We start from the raw sequence: 12,043 nt of genomic DNA, 5'->3' as shown, positions 1-12,043 counted from the left end.
GTGTGTGTGTGTGTGTGTGTGTGTGTGTGTGTGTGTGTGTGTGTGTGTGTGTGTGTGTGTGTGTGTGTGTGTGTGTGTGTGTGTGTGTGTGTGTGTGTGTGTGTGTGTGTGTGTGTGTGTGTGTGTGTGTGTGTGTGTGTGTGTGTGTGTATTCTGTAATAATAATTCCAAGTGAAGAAACGTTTTACTTTGAAATTAATTTCAATCAACATTTGTAATTTCATCAGCGTTATCTAGATTAAGTGGTAAACATATATATATATATATATATATATATATATATATATCTCCATCCATCGTCCGCCGCTTATCCATTCCCGGGTCGCGGGGGCAGCAGTCTCTCCAGCGTGTCCTGGGTCTTCCCCAGGGTCTCCTCCCGGAGGGACATGCCTGGAACACCTCCCTAGGGAGGAGGGACATGCCTGGAACACCTCCCTAGGGAGGAGGGACATGTCTGGAACACCTCCCTAGGGAGGAGGGACATGCCTGGAACACCTCCCTAGGGAGGCATCCAGGAGGATCCGGTACAGATGCCCAAGCCACCTCAGCTGACTCCTCTCAATGTGAAGGAGCAGCGGCTCGACTCCGAGCTCCTCCCGGGTGACCGAACTCCTCACCCTATCTCTAAGGGAGCGTCCAGCCACCCTGCGGAGGAAACTCATCTCGGCCGCTTGTATCCGCGATCTTGTCCTTTCGGCCACTACCCAAAGTTCATGACCATAGGTGAGGGTAGGTGCGTAGATTGACCGGTAAATCGAGAGCTTCACCTTTCGACTCAGCTCCTTCTTCACCACGACGGTCCGGTACATCGACCGCATTACTGCGGACGCTGCACCGATCCGTTTGTCAATATCCCGCTCCATCGTTCCCTCACTCGTGAACAAGATCCCGAGATACTTGAACTCCTCCACCTGAGGCAGGACTTCTCCACCCACCCGGAGAAGGCATGCCACCCTTTCCCGGTGGAGAACCATGGCCTCGGTTTTGGAGGTGCTGATTCTCATCCCTGCCGCGTCGCACTCGGCCTCAAACCGCCCCAGCACATGCTGAAGGTCCCGGTCCGATGAAGCCAACAGGACAACATCATCCGCAAAAAGCAGAGATGAAATCCTGTGGTTCCCAAACCGGATCCCCTCCGGCCCCTGGCTGCGCCTAGAAATCCTGTCCATAAAAATTATGAACAGGACCGGTGACAAAGGGCAGCCCTGCCGGAGTCCAACATGCACCGGGAACAAGTCTGACTTACTGCTGGCAATGTGAACCAAACTCCTGCTCTGATCATACAGAGACCGGACAACCCTTAATAGAGGGCCCCGGACCCCATAGTCACTGACCCCCACAGAATGGCACGCGAGATATATATATATATATATATATATATATACAGAGGTGGGTAGTAACGAGTTACATTTACTCCATTACATTTACTTGAGTACGTTTTGGGAAAATTTGTACTTTTAGGAGTAGTTTTGAATCACTATACTTTGTACTTTTACTTGAGTAGATTTGTGAAGAAGGAACTGTTACTCTTACTCCGCTACATTAGGCTACGTTGAGCTGTTACTTTTCTTTTATCCCTTTTATTCGCGTACGCGTCAATCTCATGACATCACTGGGTGATTCTTTGGGAAAAAGGTTTGTTTTTGCATGTTTTGTCACATTTACACAGACTCAAACACACACAGTTTCTATGAGTTCATGGGCTTGTTCTAGTTCTGCCTGGTTAAAAAAGAAAAGTACAAAGCCTTGAAATTTGTGTTACTTGTGCTTAATTGATTTTTTTATTTTATTTTATTATGTATTAAAGTACTTCAATTTACTTTCAGATTATTTTAATTTAAGCTATTTTTTATTAATTTAAATTTATTTTATTATTTTATCGATTTAATTTGCCTTAAGATGATTATTTTGTACTTTTGTCTGTTTGAATGGTTGTGTTAAAAAAATAAATCTGACGTTACTCAACAGTTACTCAGTACTTGAGTAGTTTTTCCACCAAGTACTTTTTTACTTTTACTCAAGTAATTATTTGGAAGACTACTTTTTACTTCTACTTGAGTCATATTATTCTGAAGTAACAGTACTTTTACTTGAGTACAGTTTTTGGCTACTCTACCCAGCTCTGTATATATATAATTCTTGTACAGTAGATTAAATAGTTCACTGCGTATGAAGATAAAAAAGGAAGATGACCTCACTGCACAAAGTGACTCGTTTTGGTCATCTTTCATCGAGATATCATTTCATTCATTGTTATTCTGCCTCATCTCTTCCACTCTGGTTCTTCAGTGACGGCAGCTCTCTGGACGAAAGCTAGTCTCAAGATCGCAGGGGTCACCTCAGGCCACAGTCTGTGACCAGGATGGAGCCATGACCATCATCACCAGCATCTCCCAGCAAGAGGCACACGCTGATGACTACAATGACTACAATTATCACAGTTCTGTTGTTGGCGAACAACAGAACCATCATAAGTCACATGTCACCAACAACAGAACTATTCTTTAATCAAAGATTTAAAGCACCCCTTGCATCCACACTTTCTCCTCTGAATCACAGGTTTGCATGCCAAAGAGCCAATCTGTTGACACAGAGAGCAAACGAGAGGAGGGAGGAGGGAGAGCAGCAGAAAAAGCAAATGCTGAAGGAGAGAGGATGACTCTCTGAGCATCTCTCTGTGTGTCTCACTGGCTCCAGATCAGCTGGTAAGGTAAGAGCCATGCTACTCTGTAATAAACTCTCTTTACTACGTTTAGATGTCCGTGTCAGAAAATCCACAAAATGCTACTGTGTTTTTATTTTATAAATCATAGCTCTTTCTGTTTAAATCTACATTTCGGTATCTCACTGCAAACTACTGCCTTTGCAACAAAACAGCAGCAAATTGTAACAATTTAGTGGTGATAAAAGAGACAGGTGTCTCCTGACGTGTACGTGATGGTTGTGCATCCCTAAGCTTCTCCACATGTTGTTTTTTTATGAGTGAACCTGCACTTTACAGTTTTACCAATTCTTATGAGCTTTTGTTGTAAAAATCATGAAAAAACCTTTGTGCTGTTATTTATCAGTATTTTTCAAAAAAAAAGTACCGAGTTAAGTTAACAGTTTCACTCACAATATAGCCTTCAATAATGTCTCTGTGATGAACAAAAGCATGATAATTTTTAAAAGAAAATGTTATCGTCTCCTAAAGAGAAAAGCAAAGACCTTAACTAAACTGCTTATCGCATTTCAAATCTGAACCGATCATTAAGAGAGCGATGTGGGAACTTGTTGCCAAGCAGCACAAATTTGAGATTTAAGTACACATTTGGGAATAAGAACCGCATGTAAACTAACCGGGTAACACAGTATGTCACAGCTCTGGATCTATAACCTTAAATGAGGTCAATAATCTCTCACTGAGACCTTCTCAGATGTTATGTTTAAATACTTTTGGATAAATGAGCACAGTTCTTGCAGTCTGTGATGATGTGCTGCAAAAACTTTGATCCATCGAGCATAGTAATTAAATCCCCTCGTTGTAATTGGATATAAATGAGCCTTTAAATGTTTTATTTCTCCAAAGTCCTTCTGAGTATGATTACGTCCAACGTTTCATGTTGAAACGACTCTGAGCAGCTGTTGCATTTAATTAAATCCTTCTTTTAGTCATGCTGTGAGGGACGAGTTAAACGTGCTGGGTGCAAAATGATATGGTTGATCAACTGCAAAGCGGCACGATAAGTCACAAACGGTCGGGATATTTCAGTTTATGCAGATTGTGCACTCTTTGGCAAACTTCTGTCTGCATCCAGAACAGAGGGCAGAGGGACAATGGCTCCTTTTTCAGTGTGCCATTCTGTCACTCATCCAGTACAATCCCGAATCGCAGCATCCCCCTCCCACACAGCCTCCCCAAACCAACATCAGCACAAGCACGTCTGTGTGAATCCTGGTGCACTTTGTTTTTAGTACAATTGCAATGTGTACACGTCTAATAAGGCAAAATCATTAAAACCTCCTCTGTGAGTTCACCCCTGGTGTCCAGGTGTCATTAGCTTCACTTGTGAGTATTAAACTGCACATGGTTATGAATAAAATAAATCAACTGTATTACTATTTCATGCGATGCTATTTTTCATCAGGCTCTTTTTCATGAAATGTGAGACAGGATCATTTTCTCTCCTGGTGATTATTTTTTCTTTCTTAATCTCTTACTCATCAAAACAAATGCAATAATTGCAAGCCATGAATGTTTATTGGCAATTTGCAAAGACACGGCCATGTGTGAATCGGGGAGCTCGCATCATTTGCCATCTGCATTTGCCAGTCCTTCCTTGGCCGTGTTAGAGAAACCAGCCCACTGAAAGCCGGAGGACGCTGGTGGACGCTGGGACGAAGCAGGCGAAGCTGACTGGAGCTAAGAAAACACAGAAATCTTTTAAGCTGAGATGAGCTTTGCATGAAGTCTGCTCTCAGAGGAGTTCCTGCCTGGTGTGTGTTTATGCAGGAAGTGAGGAGCATTTGTGTGGAAATGGAAAAAAGAAGGCATGAGGAAGGTTTCAAGCTGGCCGCCTGGAAGTGTCTGCATGTTTACCCATCTGTCAGACTTTTTAGACACTGACATTCTTCTCATCCCATACCTCTACTAGTTCTACGCAGTGGCGGCTGGTGCTAAAACTTTTTTGGAGGGGCGCAATTTACCTTGGCATACATAGGGGTGTTACGATACGCAGAAGTCACGGTTAGGTACAAGCTTGGTACAATGGAGAAAAAAGAAAGGTAGAAAATAATATTTTGGTCCTTTTTAATTTTGAAAGATTTAACCACCCAACAATGGCTTGTTGGTCATAAGTTTTAGTGAAGCAGTTCAGTTATGCTGCAGTGGAAAAAGAAAACTGAACAGTAGAAAGTAGAGGTTTATCATTTCAACAAGTCCACTGTTATTTTGTATTGTTTTTTTCTTCCTGGTTTGGGTGCAGTTTTATTTTACACATTAGAGAGAAGACAACATTAACATTTCCGTTGTCCTGTCTGGAATTTGTATTATTTGATAAGATAACTTTCCTTTTCTTTCAGATATTTGATAATCAAATAATCAAAAGCAGGTGTTATTTAACCTATTTAAAACAAACATAAACATCTAGTTAGTGTAGTTCAGTCTGATTTTTCTAAAAAGGATTCGTTGCTGATAACTGATAACACGACTGCGTCCCTTTACGAATCTAATTCAAACCAATTAACAGAGATCATGAGGTCACGTGCTTATCAAATGTTCAAGAGTTTACACTGGATTCTGTTTGACCAGCGCCCCTTACTGGCCCCTTACAACATTCAATTACTATTGACAGTCACCCACAGACTGAAATAACAGCTTATTTTAATAATTATATGCATCTTACAGCATGTTTTTTATTTTATTTTAATTTTAATTTTATTCTACTTCTCTTGATTTGATGGGGCGGCGCCCTCTACTGGCCAGCCGCCACTGGTTCTACGAACTCCGAAAAGGTTCCAGGGGTCCAAAAACACCTTGCGTTTGTAAGAGAGCTGATCTGCTCTTTTCACTATTGTTAGAAATTGCTTGACAGGAAAACTTGAGGACCGGGTTGCATATCTCGGGTCGACGTCCTTCCAAACGCCCTTTGTCTTTTCTTTCTTCGTCTTCAGTACCATTCGTGCTCTGCCAAACTTGCCAAAAGCCAAGAAGGTAGAACCAAGAGAGAAAGGTTGAACAAGAGACGGGGACAAACAAGCGAGGGCAGAGAAAAGGGGATTGTTGTGATTAAAAGACAATTATCTGTGCACATCGACTTCCCAGTGTTGTGCGGTGTCAGGCTCGGGCCGAGCTGTTCTGTCCCACAAGGCCTCTGGAGACAATGGCTACTGTTTGAGCGGGAGGGAGGGGGTAGGTTAGCAACTCTCAGGGTTTTCATGCCGTGGTCTCTGCACCATGCAACTGTGTGAACGCCACCAACACCATACACTGATTTAATGACGGTGACAGCTTCGGGAAAACTGGCACGGGGACAAAAATAAAACAGGAGGGCTGGAAAAATGACATAATGCTGAAGCAAAGATAGAGAAAAGTCAGTCATGATTTGGTATAAAGAGATGACTCCAGAGAAGTTGATTATAACAAGGAAAGAGTGGAAAGTTGTTGATTGTTAAGTTGGTGAATCCTTTTCCAGATTATTTCAGAATGATCCCATAAGCATAAATTGGAAATAATTTGGAAATAATTGGACTAATTTGCCTCTCTTGTTTTCCAAGTTGAAGGGGAAAGTGTGAAGATCTGGTTTGTATCCGTGTGCAGTTCACAAACAGCATACTTTATGCAATAGGAGAGCAACAGAGAACATGGAACCACAAATCTGCAAAGTCACCGTGCAGCGGAGCCGCGTGGAGCAGCTATTACCGCCACGCAGGCGACAGCTTATTCTGGGAAGGCCTTGCTTAATTCAACAAGACAATGCCAGCCCACATTCTGCACATGGTTCAGGGGTAAAGTGTGGTAAACTGGGGCAAACATGAAAACAACATAGATTACAGCAAGACCACAGATATATGATAGACTGTAGATAAGAGGCAGAGAAAGCCTGCTTCATCTCAGTTACTCAGTGTGAGACTTGGCAGTATTTGGAGAACGGAGTGATTCATGACAGCTGATTGGTTTTTGACGACTTATGACAATTAACGTAATAATTATTAGGGATTATGGCTAATGAGACATAACTGAATGGTTAGATAAATGATTTATGAAGCATTTACTGTTTTTTGAACGAGAGGCTGCTGGAACGACCTGATTTAATTTTTTTTTAAATTTTAAATATGTTGGCTTCAAATTTAATTTTCTAGATCTCTGTCACTTTTTGTCTGAGGAGGGTAAGGCACGCTGATGTCAGCAGAGTAGTGAGTGTGCAACGCAGATAACTGGGTGGTTTGACTGAAAGTTAAGCTGCATATTTCTATTGTTTTTCAACCTGTGAAAAACAGACTTGAACACATTTTAACCTCGACTTCTGAAAGATGACATGTCTGAAGTCTGAATCATCAGAGTAAAGTTTTATTAGCCAGCATCCTGATCCGGCTGATAACGACAGTGACGTCGTGTTGCAGCATCTTTATCAGTTTCGTTTGGACCGAGGGTTGGAGTGGGATGATGTCATAATGTCGAAGTTTCCAACTTGTAAATTCCTCCAAAACTTCTCATACTTATGATCAAAACATAAACAGAAAAGCAGATTACCCGTGAGAACAAATGACTTATTTAATTATTACTGGTGGGTTAAAAATCCCCACAAGGCGTGTTGCAGCATCTTTATCACAGTTTCATTTGGACCGAGGGTTGGAGTGGGATGATGTCATAATGTCAATATTAAGTTTCCAACTTGTAAATTTCTCCAAAACTTCCCATACTTATGATCAAAACATAAACAGAAAAGCAGATTACCCGCGAAAACAAATGACTTATTTGATTATTACTGGTGCGTTAAAAAAACCCACAAGGCTGCGCATGCAAGTGAACTAGAAGCACAGGAATGAATTTCATCTGTTCTTGCCTCACAACCAACCGAGCAAGATCGTGTTTTCTTTTGATGTAGTGATTCATAACTTAAATGAGGTTGATCGTATGAACCTCTGAGTAAAGTGTGGTGGCGGTGCCACCGCCCGGGATAAAGAGGGGGTTTGAGTAGGATGCTGTTTTTGCATCTTTTGTACAAAATAGTTATCAGTCCGTCTAAGTTTGCGTCCAGATTTTCAAACACACAATGTTGTTATGTAACACAGCCGAGCAACACAAATGAAAGCAGACATGATGAACTTCGTTTCTCAAGCAGCGACGAAGCTTCTGAAAGTTGGTTTCATAAGTAAATGATTAGAAGTCGTTGGCAGCTTTGTTGTCGCAATAAAAAAAAAAAAAAAGAGGGAGCGAGAGAGATCTGAAAAACACTTTTTCATACTCTGAAAAGCATATTAGGCCCACTGGGGGAAATGAACCAAAAGTGGTCTGGCTCTTTAGATCTTCTGAGCCCCTGAAGCCTCGACTTAGATTGTTGTTTGACTCAAACAATGACATGTGTGAGACTCGAAAGCATTTTGATTTTCCGAGTGCTCAGACTGTTCCCATCCCTCCCCATCATCCCCCTCCCGAACTCACTTCCTGCTCGTGTCCACACGGGCTCAACAAAAACAAAAAGAAATCTGAATGTGCTCTCTATCAAATCTACAATGATCAAATATGCTTGGTTCCATCCAGCCAAACCCAACTGGTGAAATTAGCCAGAACGGCCTCAAAGCCTGTCCCGTATTTGTGGTGAAGAGTCGGAACAGTGCGGCCCTTTGTGGCCCCCTGTGTATTTATGAATGGCCGAGCCTTGGGGCGAAGCTTCAGAACAATGCTGCTACACTGAAGGGCTGATTTTCATATGGGAGGGGTGATGATGGTGGTGGTGGCGGCGGCGGCGGTGCTGGGGAGGGAAGTTTATTCTCTGCTGTTGGGGCTTGGTACAGAGAGTGGCGAGAGGTCTTGCTGGTGTGACGCTTTGCGTGAGAGTGTCAGAGGACAGACGGCTGGCGGCCACTCACACAGCAGCAGCTGAACATCTGCAGGTCTGCAGAGTCACCTCCACAGGTGAGGAGCAGCTCTTTCACCTGCTTTACCGGGGTCTTTTCCTTCTTCCCTTTTGGACATTTTGAAACGTGATTCATAAAGGTGCACAGAAGCAAGAGGACCAATCGTCTATTTTTTTTCTCCTGTTTGTTTTCTTTGAGGTCAAACACCTACAGTGAGGAGCAGGGTGAATGTGCACGCCTCCGTGAGCACTGATAAATCGTCTGAGGTGAAAAAGCTGAGGGTTGAATGAGTAGCAAGGTAGATTGTGTTCAGTAATGCGTGTGTAATGAATGCCTGGATGGTGTTTGTGACGAGGTGTGACCGTGCATGCTGTCTGATGTCAGCGGGCACCGCTAAGAGCCCAGCCAGATATTGCTGGATGGATTTCACAGCCTGTGCCGTATCCAAACCGTGTCTAAGCACTGGCGATCTCAGCTAGATAAGCAGGGTTTGGGTTTTTTTTTTTAGCAAGAGAAACCAAAGCTGTTTTGATGATTTAACGGTGTTCTGCATTTTCCAGTTAAGTAAGTTTTAGCTTTGTCTTTTGAGACGTTTGAAAAAGTGCACGTGATTCCCCACATCAGTGCATTAACTTTTTAACAGAAAAGTGGAAACTTCCTGATGGGCTGTATTGTTTTTCTCATAGACACGTCAGAGATGGACTAAAAATATCCTTTGTTACAGCTCACCTTTTTAGAGCTTTTAATTACTGTGTTTTTGTGATTTATATTTTTTGTACTGTAGTAGTGAGAAAAATCTAATTTAATATTACCCTTGAGGAATCAGGCCAGGTTTCCAGTACAGAGTCTTTCCTCCTTCCACAATGCTACATAATCCAGAAAGTGGCTCTATGGTTGCTCCTTATCAGGTGGAGATATTCAGGGAGCATCTCGGCTTATTTGTGCCTGAACAGGTTGATGGCTCTGCTTTTTGCCCCCTTTTGCTCGGAGCGGAAGCGAGACTGCTCTTTTGAGAGAGGAAGCCTGTGGATCACCATCTGCCCACTGGGATGGGGATTGCCAGACTCGCTGTACTTGCCAGGTAGAAAATAAGAAAAGGAGTAAAACGAGCTCGCGGCGCTCTTCCTGGCCTGTTTGTCTGTGGTCTGCCACCTGAAGATCTTCGGGTTGCACTGCACGCTTTGGGTGCTCTCAGTGAAAGACTTCAATGCGACACTCGGGGACATAACCTAAAAAGTTATTTGATATCTTTCAGTTAGTCTTTCTTTCAGTTCTTTAGATGTGGCATGAAAGCAGAAATTGGGTACTTACACTATATGATGGCTGTGGTTTCTCATGTTTAGCTATGGGGATTATCAGCGCCAACTGAAGTTTCAGTGAAAGACTGCAGTAGTAGTAGTTTAATTTACCGTTAATGTGCCCCAAACCTGCAGAATAAAACATGTATGAGGATACAAAGAGTACACTCTAGAGAAAAAGTCCAGTTTTTAATCCCCGCCAGCCTTCCTCTGCAGCTCCTCGGACAGACTGGCTGACTGGAAGCTGGCGCATCTCCACTTTCATGTTTATATCTCGTCTCGGCGAGAGTGTGTGTTGCGCACCGGGCTCATCGCAGCTCAGCGAGCCGTGTGTGAGAGGGGGAGTAGCCATGTTTTAAGACCATCTGCTCCTCTGAGTATTTTAGTGTGAGCCTTCGCTTGTGGTGGATCAACGCGCATCACAGGCAGGCAGCAAAGCACAAGCTGTGAGCGGGCCTGTTCCGGAAAAATTCCTCCAGTTTGTCCCTCGCACAATGGGCAGTGTTCTGCATACAAGGTTCCCATTCTTTCTTTTCCCCCCCGTCCAAGAGCTGTGGCGATTGCTCTTGTACATGGGCCGCAGACGATATTCACAATACAAACCTGCCCCTTCTTTATGCGAGCCTTTTCGTTTGAGTAATGCAACATGAGTTATGACAGGTTGAGGTTTTGATGGATGAGATGTGTCATCGAGGCACAATCCGAGGTTTGGTTGGTCAGACTGTCGGAGAGGGGATTTTATACAAGGTAACACAAATATTAGACAACAGATAAACTCTGTAAAGTCCAAACTTCTTATTGTTTGCGATAAAAAGAAAATCACCGAAACAACAATCCTAATTTATCCAAATTAGATGTTTCCTTGGAGCTTTTCGTGTACTCCTACAGACTGCGACTGCAGTCCCGGCGGACACACGTCGCAGTTTTACAACCGGCAGCGCGGCCCTGCAGAGGGAGGTCACATATCTGCTCGCCCCACACTGAGGAGTGTGTTGGCATGCTTTGTGCTGCATGTGTGTGTAGGGGGTAAGGCATGCTGCATATTCATTTGTGCTCCAGATCGTCATGAATGCAATCTCCTCTTCTTCCTCTCCTCTTCGGCCTGTTTATGGAGGGATTCCCTTGAGGTTATGCAGAGCTCTTTGGATGCCACCACTTGGCCGGTGATCTAATGGCTTTTCGACACCGTGACGCATCCGTCATGTAATATTGAGGGAGAAAACAAATCTTCCTCACTGGAGACACAGCTTGCCTTTGTTATGCTATTATGTAAACTAGGTGGACCTTGAGTGGATCCATGCTTGTGCTCTCCGCCTCCAGACATTCCTCATCAGGGCAAATATTAGATCTGCATCCATCTGCGATCAGAGTATTTTTTTTGTTTCTGAAATTCAAATCGATCCACGCTTTCTGGAGTCTTAAAGCAACTCTTTTGAGTTGGGATTTTTAATAAATGAACTCCACGGTCAAAATCTGTATCAAACTAATGTAAATCTGCAATTTACATAACAATATTCTTTTCTCAAGTTCCTCCCACTCTTCATATGTTGCCTTATTGCGGCCTTATTCAAAGTGATGCTGACTCATCCTCCCCCTATCTTTCATGCTCGAGCATCAACAGCGCGGCTGAGTTCAGCTAATGCCGACGTGTTTTTGCGTCGGCCTGAGAGAACGGCGCGGTCCGAGATCAGAGATCCACGCATTGGAAATGCATGGGATACCTCAGGAAAATGGTGAAACAGAGGAAAGGAATGCCGAGTGGGCCAAGGAAAAGGCTCTTGGAAATCAGGGAGAGCATATTCAAATCTGCCCACGACCAGAGTTAACAGAGCTCACACACACTCCTCTCTTCCCCTTTTCTGCCTCTGACATCTCGTTTTATCTCTCACTTCTCTGTCTTCTCCCACAGAAGTCTGGCGTCTTGGACTCAGAGAAAAAGACAAGCAGCTCAGGGAGAAGAAAGACAACGTGAAGAAGACAAAGTCATCAAGACTGGGAGGCAGCAGGAGCCTGGTGCTGAGGCTGGTATGAGGCAAGTGTCTTCTGTGCGTGGCGCCGTGCACACGTATGCCGTGTGCTCCGTGCCAGCCGTTTGTCTGCCCCTTGAATGGGCCTGTTGTTGTTGGAGCTGGTGGTGGTGTCAGTGGCCCTGCCTGGATGCTCGGCTCCATTCTCCCCCGCTGCTG

Source organism: Cololabis saira, chromosome 3 (assembly GCF_033807715.1).
Source record: "Cololabis saira isolate AMF1-May2022 chromosome 3, fColSai1.1, whole genome shotgun sequence".
NCBI lineage: Eukaryota > Metazoa > Chordata > Actinopteri > Beloniformes > Belonidae > Cololabis > Cololabis saira.
This window is presented reverse-complemented; position numbering follows the sequence as displayed.